The sequence below is a fragment of the Cotesia glomerata genome, linkage group LG1 (genome assembly GCF_020080835.1).
Source record: "Cotesia glomerata isolate CgM1 linkage group LG1, MPM_Cglom_v2.3, whole genome shotgun sequence".
NCBI lineage: Eukaryota > Metazoa > Arthropoda > Insecta > Hymenoptera > Braconidae > Cotesia > Cotesia glomerata.
This window is the reverse complement of record NC_058158.1, coordinates 30,954,366-30,981,688: the sequence shown is the minus strand read 5'-3', so window position 1 is coordinate 30,981,688 and position 27,323 is coordinate 30,954,366. Positions and strand designations below refer to the sequence as shown.

The following is a 27,323-nucleotide window of genomic DNA, read 5'->3' as shown; positions in this document are numbered from 1 at the left end:
CTACAAAATTAAAAGATTTCGAGTAACGAGCGAGTCTGACTGGATGGAAGGAAGGATACCACTGGCGTTATCAGAAGGAGCTTCAGCTACGACAGTAACAGCAGCCTGTGTTGAGCATCAGCAACATGAGGCAGCTCCCTGGTAGCATCCCGGGCAGGCGGCATTAAACGTAAAAAAGCTGAAACGGAAGTACTCAATGAGAAAGAAAAACGATCAATACCCTCGAGAGGTTAACAGTGAGGAAAGCAAGGCTCACAGCGTTAATTGTCGGAGTGATCTGTGAAGGAGCGTCAGAAATAATTGGATGGCGGGGATTAGTGAAGGACGTGCTACGGGTGAAAGGGTCGTTTGGATTCAATCGAAGCTCTCTCGCGCCCGTATATACCATCCACTCAGCCAGCCATACCTCGGGGAAATTACATTCAAATACGAGAACGACATACCTCCAAATAGTGTATATACTCATTGTCTTTTTCTCATCTATCCAGATACAGATATTCGACGTCTACCTTCGTTTCACAATTTATAGAATTAAACTTGCTCGGTGGATTTAATCAAAAATCTAGAGTAACCAAATTGTTTCTTGATAAAAAATTTATCCTCAAAGGACAATCTGAATATGTTCACACAGTTAATCAACGTACTATCTAGAAGTAAGACTTAACTTCAAAATAGGTCATCATCACTAACTGGCAGTATGTTACATTTCACGAAAAGTTAGATAGTTAGAGTATCTAGGTACTTAGCCCTTTAATTTTGACCACATGCCCTAATACTCTCACTTATCGTATATCGATGAAATATCGGTAAACTACCACAAAGCGAGCATATTCTGTTGCAGAGCAGAACAAACTACAGCGGAGTTTTAGTATATATCGTCCTGTTAAAGGAATTATGCGAGTAGCGAATATATAGAATAAGTACTTGTGAGCAAGGATCTACTTGGCGCTACAACTAGAACTATATAGTTTGAAGCAAGCAATATTTCTCGTTCATAGCGTCGCTAAGCCACAACTAACCGCCTTGTTAGAAAGTTACCCTCTCTCACTTTCCCTCACTAACCACTTGCTTTCTCTGGTACTGCCTCTACCAATTTCTCAGGTCGTCTTTCCACCCCGTAACTGGCATCCCTTCTAACGGAGTAACGTCTATCCTCATCTCCGGCATTTCATCTTCTCACTGTATCCCTCCACTTCCCTTACTCTAACTCTGACATTGTGGTAGCCTTTTCTCACATGAACACATAACAGCGGCGTGATAACTTCTGGGTTCTGGGGCATCCCGGGCCTATTGTAACTTACGACTACATAGTTCATAGGTAGATACACAGATAGATACACACCAGAGGTTTCTCAGATGCCGTCGTTTTACTTGACGCCGGCGGCACGCCCTGCAATACTAAATCATATGACTTGAGAATTTCGCGTGCAGCACGAGACACCTTTAATACCTTAAGCCAAACTTGCCCTCTACTCGCATAGCAATATATACGAGCTAAGCAAAGAACATACTCTACCCGAGAAAGTTGGCAACCCCTCATGATAACCAAAAACCGCGTGGGAATATCACTAAGATTATTATTGCATAAATAATAGTGAGATCAACTTTAAATTACGACTAATTGGCTTTCATTTTTTTTTGTTACAGGTGAGTGTTACTTTTACTTATGCTTGTACTCGTATATCTTGCATGGGGATCGACAAATAACAGTAATCCACAAGAATTGTTTATGGGTATTATGGTAAGTAGAGACTATAAATGTAAATGCATACTATTGAAAGTATACTCGCAACATTAGTAAAAGTAACGACAGTATGATTGAAAACGTTCTGACGATCTTTTATCACGGGCCATGTACTGTCTATAGTGTTGGCATAAAACTCCCGTAAAGCGTTCGACGACCCGGGGGATAAGGATAAGGGATCACGAGGAAGGAAGGGTGCAAAAAACCCGCTCGTTTCACATAATGTTGTATGCGCAAGGAGTAACTCACGTCTGTTGTATTATATATTGTAGCAGTTACAGTAGACGTTCTATAGTATAGTATAGTGATAGTGATAGTGATGTAAGTTTCAAATTCAATGGTAACGTTTCTCGCGTCACTTATTGCCGGTTATTTTATCTTTGTTAACTTTTGTTACGTACTTTATTCTTCATTCTTTATCCTTTATCTGTATGAACGCGAAACAAACAAAAGAGAGCTATGCACACGCCCTGAGCAAGCAAAGGGTAGACCTCATCAGCATGTATATGTAGGCGTATGTACAGAAAGGGTAAATGCAATCGGTATGCCGCTTCGTGGTGTTATTGTGTCGATCCACGGCTGTTTAATTATGCGTACACAAGAGTGTGTCATCTCCTGCCACACTAACGTTGTGAGAAATTATTATTGCGAGCGAGCAAGAGTGAAGTCGAATTTTGTGTTCTGCTTTACTGACCACATTACTTAGTTAGCTTCAAATTTTGACGTTTCTACTATTTATATCTTCCTCTTTTAAATAATTAAACATTAATACTGAATTTAAATATTATTTTTGCGACCGAATTATATATATATAAATTAAAGTTTTAGCGCCTAGCGGTCAAATGACTAGTAGATCTAAATTCAAGCCAACGGATGGACATTCCATCTTCAATATTGGTCGAGAGACATATTCTCTCTTTTACATAATTTCGATGGGGATCCACCGAACTTGAATACTAGTGAAGCTGAAAGCTTTTGTGGTATCTGTTCGAGTTATAAAGATGTAAAAAAAAAAAAAAATAATGAAGGAAAAGTAAGTGAGGTATTGAGAGTATAAGTATGGACTGAGAAACGATGATGGTGGAAGGGGCCCGGTAGATTAACTGGTAGAGCTCCTGACATGTTATCAGGGAGATCCAGGTTCGATTCCTGGCTTGGCAACCAACCCCATTTATTTTTTCAAAGTTTGTCTTTACTCATTTAATTTCTTTCATTTCTTTCATTTAATAAACATCTTTATAACTCGAACAGATACCACAAAAGCTTTCAGCTTCACTAGTATTCAAGTTCGGTGGATCCCCATCGAAATTATGTAAAAGAGAGAATATGTCTCTCGACCAATATTGAAGATGGAATGTCCATCCGTTGGCTTGAATTTAGATCTACTAGTCATTTGACCGCTAGGCGCTAAAACTTTAATTAATAATGAATTTTTTTTAGTTATTTGTCTAGTCGGCTTTTTTATTCATCTCAGAGCTACTTTATTCCGCAGCTAACAAGAATTTGTTGTTCTAGTTATTTTTTCTCTTTGGCAAGGCCAACGAGCTATCGGGATGATATTGAACGTAGAAGAAATTGAAAGAAGGCGGTAGTAAAAAAGCCCGACAGTAGTGATGTTGGTTAGAAAATAAGAGTATGAGAATGGACAACCCAAGAGATGGCACAAGCTAGACTGGATTCAATTACTCGGAGAACAATACCGCTTCACCGTCATTGTTTGCTCGACCGCGTGGTTGAGTTTTCCTGGTCCAGGACTGGTAGCACTACCCACAACCCACTGTCCTACTCGTCTCCACTGTTTTCTTCTATTCCTACCCGCTGAAACGTCACTCCGTGTCCCGTTACGTCGAGCAACGATATTTTGTTTGCCATCCTACCAACCACGAATGAACATTTATCTTTACGGACCCCTATCTGTGTCTGTGTTGCTCTACTCTTTCACCAAATATAGACAGACCCATCTGTATGTATTCAACATTCTTTTCATCAATACCGTTTCAGCAGAATCCCGACAGCACGTGTGCACCTTCATTTCTCTTGCACAACAGGCTATCTTCAAAAATAGACCCTGTCTGCTCCACGGTTTATTGTATTATACAGCATACAGCATGTAGCCCCAGTATTAGTGTCCATGTCAGTGTTTGTGCTATGTATTGTGTACCTACATAGCGTACTATGCACAGTGAGCTCGTAAAAAAACTGCGGTTGCGAGTTAAATCGAACACAAAAAAATGATTGAGGCTAAATCGCAATCACGAAAAAAATAAAAAAATAAACATAACATAAAATAGTATGAGTGAAACGTAAACCTTGATTTTGTTCGAAATTGATTGAGAAAGAGATAGAGATAGTGAACTGGAAACAATGTACCTGCGGCGACACACCTGATTTGAGGAGGATTCGAAAAATACAACTGTCCTATTCATCGATGTGCATATCCCACACTTGCAACTACCACTATTGTTATTATAATGATTATTACTGATACTACTACCACTACTGCTGTGACTGCTGCTGCTACTGTTACCAATGAGCCCCTGAGGGAGACAGAAAAATTCCAGTCTATCTATCGTAAATCCCGTTGGAATGTCGAAGCATTCTTGCATGGATTGCGGAATTGGATATCGTATTAATGGATAAACTTTTTGAATAAAATAACTAAAAAATGTAAAAACCAGCATTTATGTGCGTTATGTTGGTATAATTTTAACCGCTTCCACCTTTTATTTATCACTGCTCATCCGCAATTTCATTTATTTTTCATCATTTTACATTTCCCGAGTTTATTTTCACCGCATTATTTGTAGCTCTTGGTACTGGGGTTTGTGGTTGCTACTGCGGTTCAATATGAATATTTTACTCTTTAACTTTCCTTTTCGTCTTGTATATAAACTATATACATACAGTATCATATAATCTGCTGCATATATCTGTCTGGCTGCCTATTTTCACCAACTTTTGGTTGTTACTAACCACTTACGATACTTTGAAAATGTTGGAATCAATCTTTGACTTCTCAATCCTGGAAAGTAACGAAAACACGTGGGGAGCAGATTAAAATTTAAAAAACTGAGTTATGTAGAAAAAGCTTTGAAACTCGGACGTATGTCTCGATATGTCTGTTGTTAGCAAAGGGGCAGCTATAAACAAAACAGGACAGAGTGGATTAAGTTGCGGGCAAGGATGAGTATGATAATGAATAATTCCGAGAAAAACAAGTCCAGTTTAAAGTGAAGTCGCTTTCCGCAATGATATCAGTTAGAGTTTTTACCATTTAACTACCGGGCTGAGTGTAAAAAATTTAACAAAATGAATTAAATATGAGAAAAAAATGATCTAGTGTAACATGAGACTAAAAACACACAAAGATCAAATAAACAGAGTACACTGAACTACCTACAGTCAAGTTTATTTCAAATTTTTATTCCCTTTGCTCAGGTAATTTTTTTCCGTTCCCGGATCCACTTGGTGGGCTTAATTTCTTTATATCTCAATACAATCCGCAGATACCTGGGACGTCAGGTAGCAGGTTAGGCAGCGGCGGCACACTTGAACGGCATTCGGATGTGGCAAGCCGAAAAGTCTGGTGCAAACAAGACTTTTACCCCTGTCGAGGGTTGTTTTGGGGAGACTAAAAGGCACCAGATACTCTAGGGTTGACGAGGGACCGATAGGTTGCCTGTTTGAGTGAATCCGAGCATATGTATTGCTGACGCCACGTGCCCTACGTGAGAAAAGAAAAGATTTTTATCCTTTGAAATGATCCGTTAAATAGGATCATCATGTCAAAAGGTTCATAATAGAGCTTTGTGGCTCGTTTGTACCTGTAAAATTAATAAAATCTCTTTCTCATTGTGTTGTGATGGCTTATTAAGGTCACATTAATCGAGATGAAAGAAAGAAAGAAATATTTGATCTATTTTATTATTGTGCTCGGGTTCTCTGTGTGAGTATAATATTTAATTACCACGAGCTGATTATCGGTAAAAGTATTATATTGAAACTAAATCTTTGAGAAAACAATTAATTGAGAGCTATGGCAACAAAGTAGTCTTTGAAATCCACCAGATTATCAGAATTTAATCTGTCGAGTTGATTCAATTTATTTTCTTCGTATTCTTTTATACTTTTCTCCACTTTGCGCGACTTATACTAGTTTATTAAAACTCTTACCGTTTCTTAAACTGTCCCATTTTTATCTGCTTTATTTTTTATTTGGAAGCAAAAAGAAAAAGCAAGCATTTATCGATTAAAAAATAAAAAATGAAAGTATATAGATTGATGAAAAATGTTAAAACCACAGATCACACGAGCTTACTAGCATTCCGGCGGTTACAACTTTAACCTATCAAAGTTTAATGTCACATACTACTAAAATTATAGTTTTCTATCATCCAGCATCGAGGACTTATATCATTGGACTGGCTAAAACAAAAGTTGTAAGATAGCAGAAGCTTCTGCGGCAATTGTCCAACTTACGAAGAGCATAAACGATAACGTTTAATAGTTTCCGAGGTTTACACTCAAAGTTTCATAGGCGTTTTAATTGGATGTTTAAGAGATCATAAAACGCCATTGAATATCCTCTCCGTATTCTTCTTCAGTCTCAGAAAGTGTTACTGTTCTCAAGATATGCCAAGTAAAACTGAGAACAGTAATAAAAAAATAGTTAGAGAGCGCGCCGCTTATCAACCAACAGAAAGAGCTATGAAATGAAATTAGAGCTCTTACAAAATCAGTGACACTGTTGATTACCAAAAAAGTTATCCCATAACTTTAGTTTCTCATTCACTGTAATACCATAATAATACTAATTAAATAACGAGCACAACGGTATACGTTGTATAATAAATTAAAGAGAAAACGTCTAGTAGCTGTAGCAGTAGCAGGCGGGCGGGCTTGCTCAAATTAGTTTTCATAACTTATTTAATATAAGTGGATACTCAACCGACTGTTTGACCAACCAGTGGCAATGTGGAACGTAACAGAAGTAATGCTAGGATGAACTTGAGGTAGTTTGGTGGTTGCCGACGCAGAGACAAGACCAGGCATACACAAGTAGAAGAAGAGAATCGTGGTAGAAACGACTCACGCCCGTATAATTTTGAGCTTGCATTCTGCGGTATCTCACAAGGGGTTGTAATTCAGCGTGCTTCATTCTCATTCTAGCCGGTCATGCCAACATAAAGGATGAAATGAAGCTGGAATACCACGCCTTCGGCTATACCACATTGCCGCACTTTCATCACCACCACAAGCACCGCCACATCCAACCTTTGACCTTCGTCTTATCCTCATTTTATTTTTTGCATACCTTATACTTTATACCTCCTGCTTAATATCTTCCACCCAATATTAAACCAGCTATAACTGTATTATACTCTGTCAACTTGATACCGTGGAGGTTTTTTTCACGTCGGTTCAACCAAAACCCAATCCCAAAGAATTCAAGCATTATTAAATCAATACCGGATAAAGTTAACAGTCGTTTGCTTAATATCAAGCGACAGGTAGGTGTTGGATGTAATGGGAGTTTAACTATTATATAAAATTGTATCTTGTTCCGCTCTGAGTAATCAATCCGTACCTTTACCCGAGAGAATAAGCTTCCAGGAGTGACTAGCTGAGGAGCCGAATGGGATGGGTAATTGGAAAAGCAAAAAGGAGGGTCTTTATACAGCCAAAGTCGATACGATAATTAGTAGAATCACTATTCCGAGCTTAAATTGGCTGAGAAGCTTTGTAATACCTTATTGAGTAAAGTAAACTTTGTTATTGTATTATTCAGTAACAAACAGATTATCGTTATATCAATCGTCCACTTTTGTTTGTAATTAATTTAGAGAAGTTGATAGGTAAAGTGCTGTGTAACTGCCCAGAAACTAATACATTTACCCCAAGTTCGGACGTATTTATCAGAGTACATATAACACAACAGAGTAAACGTAATAATGTAGTAACTTGCTGCTGATAAGGTAGACACGTTATATTTACAATTTTACGTAGCTTAACCACAATTCTCTTGAGGTACACCCTCAGAATATTTGCACCTCCCCTAAGTGCCGTGGAAACTTGCTCTTACTCTTACTCTTACACCTACCTCTACCTCTAGCTCTACGTCTACCATTCCGTTTCGTACCTTCCCTCGGGTCTACACTCGATAAGCCGGTGTAATTTTACCGCACCGTGACAAGATATCCCGAAAATTACTTCTACCCGGCGACAAACCCGATAGCTGGAAGCACCTCGGTGATGCTGGAAAATACCCTGAGACCCACTCCCTGGCTGAATAGTCTACCATGGTTGTTTAGGTCGCCAAGGAGCTTCTCAATATACACATATGTATACATACTTTAAACAAACTCGGAAACATTTATATATTATTAACCGCTGTGCTATACAGTACCATCAGTAGATACTGGTTATAGAAAACCTGAATCAAGACGAATTTTATTATTACTTTGTCTGAAATCAACGAAGAAGCAATAAACATAAACAGGGACATAAAATAAGAGAAGCGTGAGAGTAACAAAAGTTATGAGAATAAATTTAAACTAGAGGATACAGGCAACATATTGGATTCTTGTGAACCTCGATGAATTGCTGGAAAAGTTTTTTTCCTCCTTTGCTATCAATGCCAGTTTTTCTTTATCGGATGACGCTAAGTTCTACGGAACCGAACCGTCGTTGGTCCAGTCGGTGCCGACGCCGCCGCCGGCAGACAAGATTGAGCCATCAAAAGTTTCCCAACCGTGTGCTGAATTCGCCTGTCGCTCTGCTTGGACAAAGGATAAAGCGAGGAGAAGAAAGTTGTAGTAGTGAGTATTGAATTACAACGGGGTGAATTGACGTGTATACCATTTATGCCATTCACTATCTCTGTCTCTATATCTATTTCTCTCTTTCTCGGTGTCTTTTCTTAGTCTCCTAGTAGACAACTATGATGATGTTTTTGGCATCTATTGTGTACCAGAGATTCTCTAATGGTGGTTAACAATGAGTTTCTCATCAACCCTTTCAGGTTCATTTCCTTAATACGTTTCTAGATGTGCGCGCTATTCCTCGAGATTAAATCACCGTTCAAAAAAATTTGCATCCTTAACAAAACCCTATATTATGTCATTAGAGGTAAATTTGTAAAGATTTTGCTAAGAGAAAAGAGCAAAAAGTGGATAGATATAAGTTTTACTAAGTAGAACTCAAGATTTATGTGGAAAAATGTTCATTCAAGTGGTTAAGTGCCTATCTATAAAACACATTTTTCAGATCGCTCGACTTGCCATTTCGTTTCTTGAATTTTCCTTTGTTTCTTCCACTATGTGCTCATGCTGGCACTTTAAGCGGTCTCTTACCACTCTTGACATTTTATCCACATCACTTGTACGATGTTGTTTAGAATTTAATACAACTAAGCTTACACTTTCGCTTAATATCTATCTACACGGAGAAAAAAGTGTTACTATTATCACGATACAGTATAGTGATGATCACGATCCACGTATGACTATACTTTAGATGCGCATATCACGATCCACATGGATTCGGATATCGAATGTCTATATTGCTATGGTTTATAGATAATTATTAGTTGTTTTTGATTAAATGTTAATTATATGTTATTGCAGATTATTTTTTTTTTTAGTTTTTTCGTATATTATTGTTATAATCATAAATACGAATTCCTTGTATAGCTTGATTAGTTTAAAATTTTTGTGTAGTTTATATGACAGTCAAGAATTAGGTTAGGTTTAAAAATGTTTAAATAATGACTGACAGCAGTTGGAATTTATTTTATGACTTTTTTATTTTTAAAAATATTAGCCTAGAAATTTATATTATTGATATATTCATTAAAAATACACAATTATTTTTATCATAAGAAAAATATTTTTTAATGAAATTTTTACTTCTTTATTACTCCATGTATTTTATAAAAAAGATAACATATTTTTGCGTAAAGTAGTATGGGATTAAATTATTTGTGCTAAAAAAACCTTTTATGAAAACACAAATGTTATTTATTTAATACAATATATAATGTTCATTGTTTTTCTTTATCAACGCAGTAGAATTATATACAGTAACCACGGACACAGCATTAACACAGTTAACATCGGAAGATTTATTTCCTTACTAGACCTTCAAAAAACGACACGAGTTTTTCAAGAAATTTTGAATAATCACTATGTAATGTATAAACGAGGAAAGCTTATGTTATTAGGTGCACAGAAACAAACAGAGCAGCTGCACAGAATCCACTACAGTGAAACAATATTCTACAAAGTTTCCGCTAAATTCGGCATTCTACACTTGGTTTACCGTCCGGGCTTTACGAGCTTTCCTCCGAGGATGATAGGATGATAGTAAGTGCCTGTGGAAGTGGAACCACTGGCCTGCGGGCTCCGGAAGCGGGACGTAACTTCTGTCTCTGTTTCTCTCTATCTGGTTCGCGATAAAATCGCGCCGGCTGTGAAATTACTGACGAAGCAACTTCTGTTGAAGAATAAGAATAAGAACCAAGAGTTTGAGTTACAGTTAGAGTAAGAATAAGAAGAAAGAAGAAAGACAACAACTGAAATTTTAAGAAAAGAAAGACGATAGTTAAGTTGCCGGAAACACTCTCAATAATTAGACTGAATCTTCTAATTAGTTTTCTGTAATGAAGATAAAACGAAAGCTTTCGATCGTTTTTCGTTAAAACTATTTTTTCTCACCAATTTGCTGTCAATTCGCAGACTATTATTTCTAATTACTATTTATTACTCGTTACACTAATCGCAACTACTACATTTATTTTCGGATTTTTTTTTCCCAATTTGCTAAATTGACGTCATTCAAGAAGAGATAGTTCAGTTTATTACCACACCAAGGATATCTCACATATACAATTATTATGATAACAAAAAAGTTGGTTCTTTCATTAGTGCACACTCCCTTCGATAATTCATCATCCGACGCACTGTTGGTAAAGTTCGTCTAACCCTCATCCACTTTAACGCAATTACAGGACCCTAAAAAAGTGAAGAAAGTGAAATAAAAAAACTGACTAGCAGTGATATATTTTTTTGTAGCTTTTTCTGATACTAATTGACCAAAACAAGTAAAATTTAAAATTTACCAACAGTTGAGAGAACAACTGTGAGGTCAAACTTGTGCGACTTGAAGCATGAAATTCAAATTCAAACATTCGAGAATGAACGTGAATTGTCCGATGTAATGGAAAAAGTAAATCATGCTGGGGAAATAAAAGTTGGGCAGTCCATACCAACTATGTAGCAATGTAGTCCTTTAGAGTGACAGAACCAAAACCAGAATCAGAGTGAGTTGTCGTTGACGAAGGTGAGGGTTACAACGTAGACCCCAATGAATAAGAAACAGCTGGTGTGGCCACAGTCTTTTCTGTTTAGATAAAAAAGCAAAAAGATAAATGTGTATGCAGGATAGGGAAAGGAAAGGAGTAAAAGTCTACAAGGGTCGGTGACTGCATTGCGTCGTCACGTCTCGCGAGACTTTAGCGGTCCGTTCCAAGATGGTTCATTAGTTGTCGCAATGCAGGACCTTTTCCTGTCCTGGGTACCCTTGACTACTCACTACCTTACTCTTGTCCCCATCCTTGAGTCAAGCCAGCCTCTTTAGTTTGAACTCGGCCTCTTTCTGCCAACAACCGTAACAGCGTAGCAGCAGAACCAGCCCTCCTGTGACATATAAAGACTACTCTGTTAGAGTTAGACTTTGGGAGGATGGTAACCCCGGGAATAGCAATGAAGTATATTTTATCCAGTCAACCGTGGCACGGGCTTCTCTGAAATCCCTATTTTGGATGCATCCCTCCTTTCTTATCGATCCCCCTTCAACTTATCTGGTTACTGAATTCTCTCTTTGCTCGGGTGGAATTTTCCTTTTTACTCTTTTTAGTGTTTCTACCTATCCGTTTATATAACAGCACTGTTTTCCCCAAAGCAGGAAGATGGTTCTAAGCCGGAGACAGACTCTACTCGCCTTATCCAACCATTTCATCCCCCTCTTTTTTCATTTTCAGCCTCTTATAGCTGCACAGGATTACGTACCACCGCAATGCGCAGTCAACGCGGAAATATTACCGCTCGTAAATCGACTGAAATTTATTCTGTTTGTTGGGAAAGAGCACTATACTCACACATACTAACTAAAAACACATACACACTTATGTAGATATCTTCATGGATTTTTTCTATTTGTTCTTTATGTCGATTGCTCCATCGCCCATTTCTGAAATAAGATTAGATAAAAGATAACAGTTGATTTTGCTTTTGAGATCTACGGGCTGTATTATTTATTATCTCCCAAACGGCTGGTTATTTATGTGTTTGCTTATCTCTGTAATACAATAAAATTTTGAAATTTTGAGCTTTATTCAAAACAATTTAATACAAAACTTTTATTTTTAAAGTTGCTACAAAAGGATGATTAAGAGTGCATGTGTTTAATTTTTATGTTTACAAAAGAGCAAATCCAAGTTGATCTTTTTTAAAAAAGAGTGTTATTGTTATTGTTGTTGTTGTTGTTGCGGAGAAATTACTACTCACCGTGAATATTCAATTGTTTAAGCTGAGATGCGAGTAAACCCTCTAACTTCTTTCTTAATCTTTCTTCGAGAGACAATCGTCTTGGAGTGATAATTTAATCCAGAAGTTAGTGAATTAAAAGTTTCTTGCTGAGCGACGCTTGACTTGCTCCTCTCATTTCGAATATTTTTTATTTACTTTATTTTTATATACCATTTTATCCTTATTTTATATATACATATTTAACTTTAACTTTCTTTTAAAATAAATATTCAGTTTAGTTATTTAGTAAGAAAAAAATATATAAGTTAATTTTAATAAATAAAAGTTATTGATATTTAAATTTTAAAATATCTTATTAGTGAGGATTTAATTGGTAAATTCAACAGTGAGAGATAAAAATATTAAAATTGCTAATTCCCCGTTAATACTTGATACTTGATAATCACAGTTTTATCCCAACTAATTATTACTCTTGAATATTTTTTTTCGTCACGATCAACTTGATTAAACTTTTTTATTTTTCCAACCATTAAATTTTCTCAAAAGTTTTGATGTTTAAGTCTGAGTCTGTTATTTTTGACGTCGGTTAACTTTTAAGAGATGAGCAATGAGAAGAAACCTTAACCGTCGTATAGCAGTTCTGTCATTATATATGTAATGCTAGCAGACGAAGGACAGAGAAAGTGCTAAGGATAATCACGAGTGATTTCAAGTTTTGGACGAGTTCGTCGCCGTCCGAATTCTAATTTCAGCAACGAGTCAGTTGTCGGTGATAAGTTTTGCCACAGTAGCAGTTCTCTTCTCGTTTGGAAAACACGTCATCAACATCTTAAGCGTGAATCGAGTTTTCCGAAGAAAGCTAGAACCAACCCAAAGGGACCACCAACAACCGTCTACAAGATGTTTCACTAATGACTATTTTCCTCTTACCGTGGTCTGCTCTGTTTGATGAATGTTTCCGCCAGTTGTCTGTCTGTCCATCCGTTCGTTCGTCCGCTCGTTGGTTCATTCGTTCGTTAAGCTTAAGAAAACCAACCGTGTTCTCTCTTCTCCTCTCCTCTCCTGCGCATCCTCTCAATCTCAAAAGACTGGTCCTTATCGATGACTAATTTCTTCTTGAATTGAACAGCACTCGAACTAACGAGATCAAACTTAACTGAGTTTATTTAACGAGCCAAATATTTAGCCTTTTTATATCATGACTCAGACGTCACCAGTCCATTCAAGAAAGACTTTGTGCACTCGGTATTCGGACTGATCGAGTTAGTGCTGCTAATAAAGTACAGCAAAATTGAGAATAAACGCCGTTGAGTCACGGGAGAAGGGTTGTGTTTACCGGGATGATTATCAAAACGTTAATTAAGAGTATACCGCGACGGTGTTGCCTGTACCGGCACCCGGTCGAGCCCGGCTGTCGCTAGTCGGTTGTCGGAGATTAAGTTTTCGCGGGACATACCGCCGGTGTAAGATCACCGGCTCTAGAGTAATGCCGTCGTAATTAATGGGTACCCTTGAGCCTCTAATCAGACGTAGTTTCAGACTCCCAACACGGGTAGCTACGTCAAGACAAACACGACCTCTAATTTCAACATCATTTCCAACTCCTCGGTGCTTACCTATCGTCAATCCTCTTTCTCTCTCTCTCTCTATCTGTAACTAACAACATTCTAAAACGGGTTCCTAGTTATATTCCTTGGATTTACATTTTGCAATGTATACTGCATACTTATTGATGATGTGTCTCCATTTCACTTATTCATCACCGGTTTGCTGGCATGCTACCCATAAACTCACTGGCAAACAGAGCCAATCGATTAAATTGATTCCCGTCTATCTCACAAAGAGATCTATCTCTCGGACAGAGTTTTCTTATCTTAAGCGAAAGGAAGAGGACAAAAAAATACATAAAAGAAAAAAAATAAAGGCATTTATTTACGATCTCAAAGTAAGACAGAGGATTTCAATTGTAGGATATAAACGATCTGGCGATAAAGCAGGCTTTACCCCCTTATTATTTTTATTTTTCTTTATTTCAACTTTGACTTGTTATATTTCAAATTCTTTTCTTTTTATTGAATTTTTTTAATTTTTCTACTTATGCAGTACGATTCTACTTGGAACACGTTCAAACATTGATATAAGGTATTGTTGCCGTACAGCCTGGGTGGTGGTTTACATATACGTGCAGCCCTTCCTACAGCACGCGCCGGATGTCCGAGCGGCCGGCAGATCCCAAAGGGTCGTTCGCTGCAGCCGTCCCCATTTCTTGGAAGACTCGTAAATTGTTCATGCACCGATATATATATATATATATATATATATATATATATATATATATATATATATATATATATATATATTTCTTAGTATTCCAACGTCCATCGACGTAACTTCCGGTATGCCTCACATCCTGTACAACCACAACATGTATACACACATGCATATATAAGGGTCAGACTGATATATTTGCGTGTGCCAAAGGCAACACGTCTGTTGGTAATATCATATCCATGTTCATGCTGAATAAGGGGTGGTAGTTTGGCCAAGGGTTTACCTCCCACGTGAGTCACAATACTAGAAACTAGTTTCATTGTCATCGAGTTAAATAGAGGGAAAACTCTAAATGGCATATCATTTGCCGCTATTTATACCCCCGTAAAATGTTTTTCCGAGAACCAGATAAACAATAACTTCTACACATCGTACATCAAGTTTTACTTTTTTATTTTTACTTGTCGGATAATTTGAAAACGAAGAAAGAAACGAAAAAAAAATAAAACATGTGGCGTACGTCGATCGATAGAAAAATGATTAATACACGGGGCACGGTTATTGGTTTTAATTTATTTAATGCTTGGTAATGCCTCACTCTACGCTGCTAGATTTTGATTTATTTATCGATGTGCGCGATAGACTGATATACTGTGAGTTGTGAGTCGTGTGCAGCCTGCACCGCGCCCTTTTTAGAGAGATGAACCTTCGACCATTTGTCCCTTGTTTTCTCCCTTTAATACTTGTTCAATGTTGATCCATTACATTCATCCCCTTTCCTTCGATTTATATATTAATAGGCGAGTATACAGAAACGACAAATACTACTTTAACTGTCACAAGTTTTAACAAGTGATTGAGCAATAAATATTGTAGGTATCAACACTGCTTTCTATCAAAATCCATTATTGATTTACGGATTTATTATTTTATTTGGTTCTGCATTTTTAACGATCAAATTACCATGTAACTCATTGACTTTGATTTATTATTAAACCATCGACAAGTGTCATGTTATTTTTCATTTAAAATATCCTTGTTTATTCTACTAAAATACCTTTTAAATCGATATGTTAAATGGATAAACGTCACTTTTTAAATTTTTTTATCAAGTTTTGAGAATAAAGCTATTATATTATGAGCGATTTATAATGATTAAGATTATTCCACTCTCTTTCTCTGTATTAAATTTTTTAACTTTACTTGCTAGTGATAGAAAATAAATACGAGTTAAAAATAAAACGGTTGTTAAATAAATGAAGAATAATTTAGCTTGCGAATATTTGAAAGTTTAATTTGTCAAATGAAATTTTTATTGAAGACATATAAAGTAGAATAGTGGTATAAAATAAAATATTAAATAAAATTTAACAGAACTGACAGAAAATAAATGTATAAAATTACCAGCTGTGATATATTAAATAAAGAAGATAAACTATCGTTATAAATTTAAAAGGACATAAATAGACGAGAGTCCGTCCAGTGTGAGTCATCTTTTGGCATACATTATAAAAGTTTATGGAGCCATTTACAGAAACGAACGGGAAATTCAGTGAATACCAATGTCATAAGGGAGACCCGGATCACTCTAACCCGTACTGTATGCTACGGTATAACTATAAAAGTGGTATAGATAGACGGTAGAAGATAGATGAAGATTCGGATATCGGATACTACTCGAGCATTGAAAAGTTCTGCAAGCAGGTAACTTTGGATCTGAAAAGTGGCGGCAGGTTGGCAACGGATAGCCACGGACTGAATGGCGAAGTGCCTTGAGGGCTGTTGGATGCATTTTTCATGTCTCGCAGAAGATATATACAGGAGGAGAGCCACTTCCTCAACTCCTTCTTTTTATCATTTTATTTTCTTGCTGTACTACGGCTACGTCTACTCTTTTTACAGCGCATACTCGATATATAGTGGCTCAGCATATATTTATAAAATTCAAGGCGCGGCTACACGTCCTATGCACCCTCAACTCTTACCTATACTTTTCTCTGTCTCTTTCACTTTACCTTTATATCGTGTATAGATGTTTATTCTGACAACGTCATTTCTTTCTAACCTTTAGCGGACCAACTTTTCAAGCTGATTGATGGAAAGAAAAAGTTTCATCTATCACAAGAAATAATATTAGTAGTCGGTATATTATTGAGAAGACACGTCACACTGAAATATTTATAAAACGTAAAAGGTCAATTTTAGATATTTCGAGAATTAACGATAAAATGTTGAGTATTCTCGCAATTCGTTATCAGGACGGGTTTTATTTTTGCATGCCTTAAGTGTACAAATATTGCGTCAATATCGTCTGAAAATTTTAAAATCAATTTCTTCATTTATATTGCAATAAACTTTTGAAATTATTCAACAGATTATTTTGATTAAACCATAAAACGAGTGATCGAGGTATTTGTAACTAAACTTTATTTATTTTGAGATAAAAAGTTTCTTATTTGCATTAGTATCCCTCGATGAGTCACAATAAAATTCTGGTCAATTGTCATGGAGGACAGCAGAGTTCGCTCTTTTATTTTCCGGTGTCTTCTCTTGCGTAAAGATAAAAAAAGAACTAGACGTCGTTTGGTCAAAAGTTTAAACAACGAAGTGAAAAATAAAACAAGAATTGAGAGACAGGTCGATAGATTTTGGAGTTCAAATCAAGAAGGTTTCGTTTGCTCGGAGGAACGAAAGTAAAGAATCCTAACAACTCCTGGCGGCTACTTGAGATTTTAAACTCGTATGAAATTCTCTGTTTAACCCTCTCCCTCTCCTTTAGCTTCGTCCACGTTTCTTAACCTTCTGTCTTACCCTACCTGGTACTTTTTCCGGCTTTCTGTCCTTCATTCTTCTCCTTTTCGACTTAAGATTCCGACTAGACTTTTGAAGTAGCCTTTTTCCGGCATCGCCTCGGGATTTCAACGTCTGATATGAATCAAATTCGACATGACGTTTAGATAAATTTTTTACTTTTATTCAAACAAAACGAATTATTGTCTGGTCAGATAAATTTTTCGCAATAAATTTTTTATCCCATAAGCGATAAAGTATAAAGTAATAAAAGTTCGTTTTATAAATTTAAAAGTATTTTTATAATTTATTTTATTGATAACTGAGATTTACGAGGCTAAATTAAAATAAAATTCGCTTAACATCTTCCAGACGATCAAAGATACTCTTCTCGAAGCACTGGAACAAAGAAGGAACCATTAGTTCCTTCATTTCTTGGAAGAGGGCGTGTTTATTCAAGTAGTTTTAGCTTTTTGATATTCTAAAAGTCGGCAGATATCAAAGATAAAATCTCTGTCTATTTATAATTACGCAATTACCCGAAGCTTCATTTTTTTTTTCTTTTTAACAAAAATAACAACAATAATAAAAGGAAAAAAAGAGCACAGTTTTTACTTCGATGCAGATTATCAAAAGTCTAGAGTCATTCCTTCAATCCCCGTAACTCCAACTAAACCAGCAACCCTTTCCATGAAAGTAAAAGGTTGGCTTCCCTCTTGGCCATCTATCCTTGCCCTGGTACTGCTTATCATTTCTCTTTTAACGTCCTCTTACTCTCTTTTCTCTTCTTTTGCTGCTCATCTCATTTTTATACCATCGTTCCTTTTCCCTCTTCTACTCCTTTTTCTCTTTTTTCACTGAGGTTTACCTTGATTGAGAGCATATTTTAGCCAGCTCTTAAAAGCCATGAGTTGTTTTTGGGTAAGGTATTTTTTAATATCTTTTTTACTCATCTTTCCAACTTATAATTACCTTTACCAGTCTCTTGAAAAAATGATTATATTCATTATTATTCTATTTGTAATGCTAATGAATATTTCATTAATTTATTAGCATACTTCCAGACTATTTATTATCACTATAAAAATAATTTAAAAACCTTAACTTAATTTGAGTAAGAGCTGTACTAGAGAAATGAAGAAAAAATAAAGAAAATTAAGTTACCAAATTTACGTAATTACAGTAAAAAAAAAAAGGCAATCATCTAATCGGTAGTTGCTTTTATATTACCAACTCTCGGCACGTTCAACAACTGCTGCAGAAAAATCTCGTGAGATATCTTGGCTAACGATTTTTATTATTTACGAGGTAAACATTTCTTTTCACGTAGTACTCAGCACGGCAATTTCCTTCTTACTTTAATCATTATTTCACTCAGCTTTAACGAAGCCGGCAACAAGACGTTCAACGTTGATTATTCGGAATATGTGTGAAGTAACAAGTTTAGTATCTGCTGAGAATTCAACGAGGTTCTTTATCGGTCTATTTCACTGATTATCATCATTATTATTATCATCATCGATAGTTACTTAAACATTACCAACCTTGACTAGTTTTATTGCAGCAATTACTATCTTTGAATACAAATTTCTGTTATTTTCTCATCAATTAATTGAAATGAATCCTTCTCATCATTGTAAAAATATTTTGAATTTCATTATACCGTAAAAAATTTCTGATTCGATTCGGAGTAAATCAATTGGTGTGAAAATTTTCAACTCGGTCGAACTGAAAGTTCGATAACTAGTACGGTGTTAAATTGAGATAGTGTGAATTGGAGTGTTTAAACCGTCAAAAGTGTGAAAGTATTAGTGATTATGATTTTGTATTGATTAAAGAAATTGTATTATTTAAATATCTTAAATAAAGCGGTAAAATAATTCATAGAATTTGAAGATTGGAGATCTATAAATTTTTCTACTTAAAAGATTGGCATTAGTATGGTCAACAGTGAAGACAACGTGATATGAATCTTTCATGTATCTCGTACGTCGGGTAATAGCCTGAGAGTTGTTGTTTCTTGAAAATCCCGAAACAGAGGACGTGAGAAGTCGGAATGAAATAGAGCAGATATAGTTATATATTGAAAAATAGTGAGAGCGTGAATGTTAGTGGTGTCAGCGAAATCACGATAGCGTCTTTGGCATCAAAAAATGTGATGTGATGCTACTTTTATTCTCTATTCTTTGTTCCGGATTTGCTTTTATTTTGAGTATCCCCCAGACACTGAATAACCGTTGGTTGGTTGAAGCTTTTACTGGTCGATTCTTACCAAACGAGAAAAAAAGGATGAGTCAGTTGAGTTGTTAAGCCGAATGAAGTCACGAAAATTTCTCCCCAGTGATCAGACTCTCATTGGAGTGTGCGGAGCCTGACTGAGTGGATCGAGGTGTTCGAATGGATGACTAAGGAAGATGATAGTCTGGTAAACGAGCGGGAGACATCCATACCCATAAAAAATACGGAGTCTAAAATGACGTTGCTCGCTTCGATTATCACCCCTGCTATGAGGATAAGAAAAATAATAATAGTAGTGATAATAAAAATAAAAAAATAAAAGTGGCCGACGTCATCATCATGAAGAATGCAATATGGATCACGCGTCGGTGCAGATCGCGATTTCAAACGCGACGTCTATCGCACACTCGGTTTTCTTACGACGGTGAAATCCGATTCGAATTCGTCGGGAGAGTAGAGGAGGGTGGGATACGTTTGCGGATAGGATACCAAGCTGTAGAGAATATACCCTCTGGCCTCATCGTTCATTCATGGAGCATTTACTCCCTATTCCCGTAAACCCGGGCTTCTCTCTTCCTTTCTCATCTCTTGGGTCCATCGATTCTTTTTACGTTTTTTTGTTTTCTTTTTTCTATATATATTTTTTTTATACTTTTCTTGTCTTTCAAAATGGATTGAGATCATTTCAGTCCATAATATTTTTGCGCTAAAATTTTTACTGGTGATAAAATTTTTTTCCGAGTTTCCCACATATATTTAAATAAAAGTCAACATTTAAGTCATCCCAAGCGAAATTGTTTTTTTTAACCGTCAATTAACATACTTAGATTTTTCCGTCCGTAAAAATGAAAGTGAGTATAAATTGTTGAGATAAAAAAAAAAGGTTAATTAAACAAAAGTAATTAAAGAATAAAATAAAATTCTTGATAAAATAACCATCACTTTAAAAGAAATTATAGAACATTTAAAAGTTAAATAAAAGTGGATTACTGTTGAATATAAATTAAATCTTAAATTTAAATTGAGTTAATCAATTTCGATAGCCTTTGTATTGTTGTATAAAAGAAAATAATAATGATCATAATAATAAACAATGTCCAATTACACTTCAACAATTTAAAGTTTATCATACCTGTATTGTATTGTATAATATAATGCATATATAGAGTTATTATAAAGTCCCAAGAGTGTTCAGCTAAAGGGAATAGTATTTCAACCCGAATTTAGATGAGTGTGTTGCAGACCGATCGCAATGAGTATCCCTTTATAGCTATACAATGCTCCAAAAAGGCTCCGGAAGTCCCGGGTTGTTTCGAGCCTGCAGTTAAACCTTCGATAATAGTCTCTCATGGCTCCGGCTACGATGTTCGTAAGCCATTTTCGCGGCCGCACTTAACTTTTATGCGTTCACTTTCCCCTCGTCGTCGTATATATACCCTATTCCGAGACTCATGACTCGTGACGCGTCATTGACATCAAAGACCCGGCCTTAGCTGCGACGATTACCAAAAAAAAACTCAACACGATCATAAAAAAAAAGATCCCATCTCTCCCTCTTTTACTTTTCTCTTACTCTTATTTATTTTATTATTTTTTTTTTTTTTTACCATAAAAACTTTTACGATAAATGAAATTCTTTTTAGCTCTAAATCCAATTACATTTAGTAGCAATTTTGAAAGTTTTAAGCTGCACAAAGTGACCTCGTTCTACCAATCAATACTGATGGAAATTATGATAAAAAATATCAAGTATGGAAACTAGAAACAAGTGCGGCATATAAACTAGTTGAAATTATAACATTACTAAAAATATTTGACCATGTATAGTTACATATAGTGTAGCGTATATCACGGGTCCAATCGCCCCATAAGCAACACAAGTAAAGCAGTCAATCGATGCTGAAAAAAGTTTAAAGAAGATTATAAGTTGCGCATCACATCGTGATGTGCGGGCCTCGCTCTCAAGTCACGAAACCAGTTCAACGTGACGGTATTGCGAGCAGCTTTTGAAGCTAATAAATTTCGCAACCCCCACTTGACTACTCCCACAACTACTAGTGTAGGAGGAGGAGCACCTCCGGCAGCCGGCATTACCACAACTTACATATTCTTTTTTGATCGTCCTCATTCACCACCACCCGCTTCATAAGGTATAGGAGAGCTACAGAAGAGATTGAAAGTTAGCTTGAGCTGGCAAACGACGTAACCGGATTTAATAATATCCCATACCAATAATAAATCAAGTTTATATTTAGTATTAGTGGCCTTTTGCTATATACCTACCCGGGGATCGTATATACCAATCGTTTAGAATTTTCGCTCGCATTTTCAGATAAATTACACTCAACTTTAAATATTGATTTTTAAAATTACAAAATTATTATTTTATTTTTCAGTACGATTATTATATGAATAGTCTTTTAATTAAAATTCATATTTATTTATTTATTTTTGAATGAAGGTTTTAACTTTTCCACGCTGACCCTCGACGTAAAATTTAAAAAAATCAGGAAAACGGTTGACCCTGAAGGCCATCCCTGCAACTTCCCGCCAATTCTATGCCCAAACGCTTGAAATTGCATTTATGACGTTTTTGAGCTTTTCGAGCTCATAAATACAATTTGTGTATTATTTTGAGCTCTCCGAGCTCAAAAAATAGCTTTTGTATGCTTTTGAGCTCTTTGAGCTCAAAAGTTTGATAGAAATTTGATAAAACACTATTTTTTGAATTTTCAAATCGCAATAACTTTTGAATGAATGAACCGATTTTCACGCGGTTGGTGGTATTGGACGTAGTTTTTCAAGTTTCATATAGAATCTTCAAATTTTAATTGATAGAGCGAAAAATTTCAGAGTAATTCCGAAAAAGCACTTTTTTCGGTTTTCTTTCGTCAACGATAACTCACGAACGAATCAACCGATTTTGACCGGACTGGTGGCGATCGACGTGGTTTTTTGATGTTAAGAGCTGATTAGTTTTTGGAATTTATCGGTAAAGCCGTTTAAAATTTATTCCAAAAAAAACCACTTTTGAAAAAAATTTTTTTTGTAGTTTTTTTGCGATTTCTCAAAATCTACCGGTCTGAATCGTTCCAAAGTATATTCAAAATCTAAGTTTGGTCAAGCACTTTCGAATGGCACCAACCCCAATCAAATCGGTCAAGCCGTTCAAAAGTTACGAGAGGTTTACATACATACATCCACACACACACACACACACACACACACACACACACACACACACACACACACACACACAGACACCATCGCGGGAATAGTCAGGGAAGCTTCCTAGGACCTCAAAACGTCGAGATTCGATGAAAACTCGATTTTCGTAAAACGGGGTGAAAACAATAACTTTCCGATTTTTGAAAATCTTCGATTTTCTTAGCGGGAAATTAAAAATCAAATGAAACATTTGTTGTATCAATCGAGATATAAATTTTATGCATATAAGTCTTAAATTATTTTTGACTCGGCTTTAAATAAAGATAATATATTTTATTATATCCATGGATGAATGTATGAATGTATGTAAGGATTGTAAAAGAGTATTGTAGTTGGAATCAACTTCTCTTGATCAGATCCCTCGCTGTTGGTACATGATCTGGGATATAACTCGACTACAAACAGCTAGAGGTCAGAATACCGGCTGCTCATAAAAAATGAAATAAAAAAAATACTTGAAGGAAATTATACCGTCGGTGTACATTATGACCGGCGCATTCACGATTTATCACGCGATACGAGAGCCCAACTTGCCGCGAAGGTGATCCTGCCACAAGGGAAATCGCCTTTGCTCACTCATACTCACTCTCTTTTAACTTATTTTATAACTTTTATTATTATTGCCTTTTTTTGACATTGTATACTCGTGAGCCAGACGTACTTTAACATTATTGTTAATATAACCAAACATTGTTCTCTCTATTCTTTGTATGAGTAGGTATAAGCATTAACATTAGCATTATTACTTGGGTGTATAAATTTCCCGAGTAATTTTCCGACAGCACTAAAATTACAATAAATATTTACCCAGCAACCGGGTAGCTTTTGTTTAAGAATAAGCGATAAAAAATTCATTGCCATCGCTATTGTTATTTATTTGAATTTTTTTAATTCGCACTACTATCAACCAGCTAGAAGTTTGCACTCGAGTGTCTTCCAGCGAATTAGTCTGAATTCACAAGTAAGCCGGAACGAAATATAGGAGCCGTTCATCCGCTCGTGTACGCAGGATCTCTGGATCCGAAGAACTGAGAATAGAAGAGAAAAGTAAAATAAAGTAAAGTAACGTTAAAAAAAAGAAATAAAATAAAGAAAATAAAAGTAAAAAGCATAAAAGACGAAGCTTGGGAGCACCATCTGCAAAATTCACAAGCTTTTGTGAAAAAGAATTACGGAAAATACGTCAAGCACACCAACAGTTTTTACAATATATACTTCACCTACTTGCATTAAATTATTTTAATGGTTTTAATTCGATTGTGCATTAGCAGTATCCCTCTACTGCAAATTCAACACTATTACAAATCTTGGTTGGTCCTACAAAACACTCAGCTATTTCTCTTATTGTTTTCTTAGACTAACTTCCTCGAGGCTTCTATATATGACTAGAGCCACACTCGGCTGGGCTGTCTTATCCGCTATGGGCTATTTGCGGGGTCGAGCATTGTGAGTTCATTACATTAGACGTTGAACCCTCAGAATAGTTAGACCACAATTCGAGTGGTTTCGGAGCTCTATCTCCATCTTCATCTTGAAATCAACAATCGTCTGGTTGGTATCTCTCTTAAATGGTCACTACTGAAACATGTAAAATGAAAATTCAACCAAATACACTACTATAATCCGATGGATCTGTCTAAAGAAATAAAATCCCTCAGATAAAACAATATTTATCGAAAACAAGAGTTCAAAGCTCACAATCTCCTTAGAAAGTTACTGATCTGTTGATCTTGTAACGAAATATTGAAACATGTTTTCCCATTTTATAAAACTTTATCAAAAGTTGTTGATTCAATTCGAAATTCGATCAATATCAACTCTCAGGAGGCCAAAGTAGGTACAAGCTGAGACCAGAGAGTAGAGAGTTGAATCCGTAGCTGGTAAAGCCGCCACCGCGTTTCTCCTACTCGCTGACCAACCAAACTCAACTCGTAACAGTTAAAGTTTAGCAGTCAGGTTAGCTTGTGTTGTTATCACATTGGAAGCTATTTCTCCCGAAAGGGCCATCGGTCCCGACCGCGAATTGATGCTCCTCGCCCTTTGTTATATGATTATTGCTTTAATATACCCAAACGAACGAGACGGCGGGAAACTCTCTGGAAAGCCAGCTCTCCCCCTTCGCTTCTACCTCTACTCCGAGGTTGTGGTAGTTCTCGTCGTTTACCCTTGGGCTATAGTCAACCAGCCCATTCATTCACTCGAGTACACGTTCCACTTCATCCTCCAGGACTGTTTGCTCCCTGCTTCTCAATTTATTTCACCCCTTACCCACTAACAGCAACACTGACACCGTCACTAATACTACTACCTCTAGTTTTGTACCTTGTAGCAACTAGAAAGGGACTTGAGCTGACTCCCGCAAGGTATCCCATCCTATTCCGTTAGCTTTCCTGGTAATATAGCTACTGCTATTTTTTTTCATCAACATTTTTTGCTCATATATCCATGAATAGACTCCCAGTCGTATTCTGGTAAATGGCTATGGAACATGATACGTTAGGGGAAACACCGAGGTGTGAAATTAATGAAAGAATAAAATGGGCATAAAAAAGTGAAAAAAAAAAAAAAAAAAAAGGAGAGAAAAAGGTAAATAATAAAAACTGTTGAAGTAAAAAATAAAAAAGAAATTCGGACGATTGAAACTCGTTGGCAAATGCATTAACCGCAGCCGGTATTCTAAAGATTTCCCACGGCATCGTTCGTGTACTTTGCCAACTCAGATCCGAATTTAATTAAACGAAAGTGCGATATGATATTCCACGTTTTCCGCGGCTGTTTCATTTTCCTATACCCTCTACTCTCATTCTTATTCCTCGGGATGGTATAAGATCCTAAATGCCTTCAGAGGCTGCTACAACAACGTCTGCGGAAAATTGCCCGAGCTTGAGTTTCGGCGTATTTCTTAAACCTGAACACGTTAAATGTACAACACAACTCCTATCCAAGAAGCACCACCGAAAATGTACACCTTCTTCCTGCCCTCTAGACCCTTTGGTGCTGAGGTAACCCCAGGGAGTGGGAGGAGTAAGAAGAGGAAAAAGTTGCTGCTGCAGTAGAAGACGAAAGCACGCGAACCGCGTGGAAATTAGTTGGAAACTTGGGCCGCGGCTGCAGTATGGATAACGCTGTTAGTGGAAATTGCTTTAGAGCTGCTTTTCGCCCATTTTCTTTCTCTCTCTATTATATTCTCTCTATCTCTAGGAGTCTTTCATATGAGTATGAGCAGAGTAATTCCTCGGTAGTTGGGGAGCCGCTTCCGCAAATGGTTCCTGTCTAGAAATAGTACTTCCAGTACCCCAGAAGTACTGTTGCTGGAATATAACGCACGGAAGTGTTATTATCCGTGTGTCTATAGAAATGATCTAGGAAAGCCCATTTATGAACAAGATAACAATTTTCATCGGGATTAAATTATGCAAAATAGTTGTCAAAAATATATTTTATTTATACTTTGTTATCTACTTGAGAAATTTTGATTAAGTCCAAGAAAATTTTACAATTTTTTACTTGAGTTGAAAATTATACATTTTCTCATTTCCTTCTGTTGAATTAATTATTAATGAAAATTTTACATTGAAAACTTTCAAAAGTTTTCTTAACTCATAATAACATTTCGAATACTTAAGATTTAATAAAAGACGTGATAAAAACTAATTAATATTTTTCAGAAAAGCAACTTCTGTGCGTTAAAAGTTTCTTGCTTTGAACTTGAAAATTTTATTAAAAAAAAAAATATTTTAAAAATGATTTACTTTAAAAAACACATAACCCAGTTTTACAGTTTAATGTATGCAATTTTCTTTCATCGCACACAATTATAATCCTCATTATCGTAAACTCCCGAAGGTAGTAATAGTAGTAATCAGAAGACACATATATAGAGAAAAAGAGACATCAAAAGTTCTCATGGGGTCACAAGAATAACGCTGAATCGTCGAGAATTAAAGCCAACTCTAGCTTTGGTCTCTGGTTCTCTCAGTGACGATTATTCTTATAATACCTCAACTCAGCTTCAACACTATCTCGTTTTCTCTTTAACACTTTGTATTCGCGCGCGACCTCGGCAAAATGTAACAACTTAACGCCCGGATGTTCCGTGGTGGTACGTTCCCACCACTTAGCGCGGCCCCGATGTCGGGGATTAATATAATTAGCATAACGAGGTGACGGTATGAACCAGACGACGGCACTCGCGTGCCCCTTGATTCTCTTTTTACTACCCCGAGATAGAGAGGAAGTTTTTTATAAAAAAAAATATTATAAAAAAGATAAAAAGTTGTCGTAGTAGTAGCAGTAGCAGTATAAGAACAGAAGGTTGTGAGGTCTAATTTCAAAACCCCGCAAGTGGGCGTGCAGAAAAAAGATAAAGATAACGACAGTGTCTCACACCAAAAACCATCTTTATTTCTTCCTCCTACATGTCTCGCGTTACTAATTTATTATCGGGCCATCGGTCTTACTGAACGAGGCTCCTGTTACACCCTTGATTTTTCTTTTTCATATTA

The 27,323-nt window shown here is 36.3% G+C and overlaps 1 protein-coding gene and 1 long non-coding RNA gene across 13 annotated transcripts in view; both read left to right on the top strand.

Annotated features, from left to right (window-relative positions):
* LOC123275435 overlaps positions 1 to 27,323 on the top strand; it is a 322,124-nt gene that overhangs the window by 231,128 nt on the left and 63,673 nt on the right. The window lies entirely within an intron of this gene.
* The window catches only part of LOC123275508, a 55,419-nt gene that overhangs the window by 24,916 nt on the left and 3,180 nt on the right, over positions 1 to 27,323 (top strand). Inside the window, exon 3 of the long non-coding RNA XR_006511698.1 lies at positions 1,648 to 1,741. This is a non-coding gene — a long non-coding RNA (uncharacterized LOC123275508). The remainder of the gene's footprint in view (positions 1 to 1,647; positions 1,742 to 27,323) is intronic.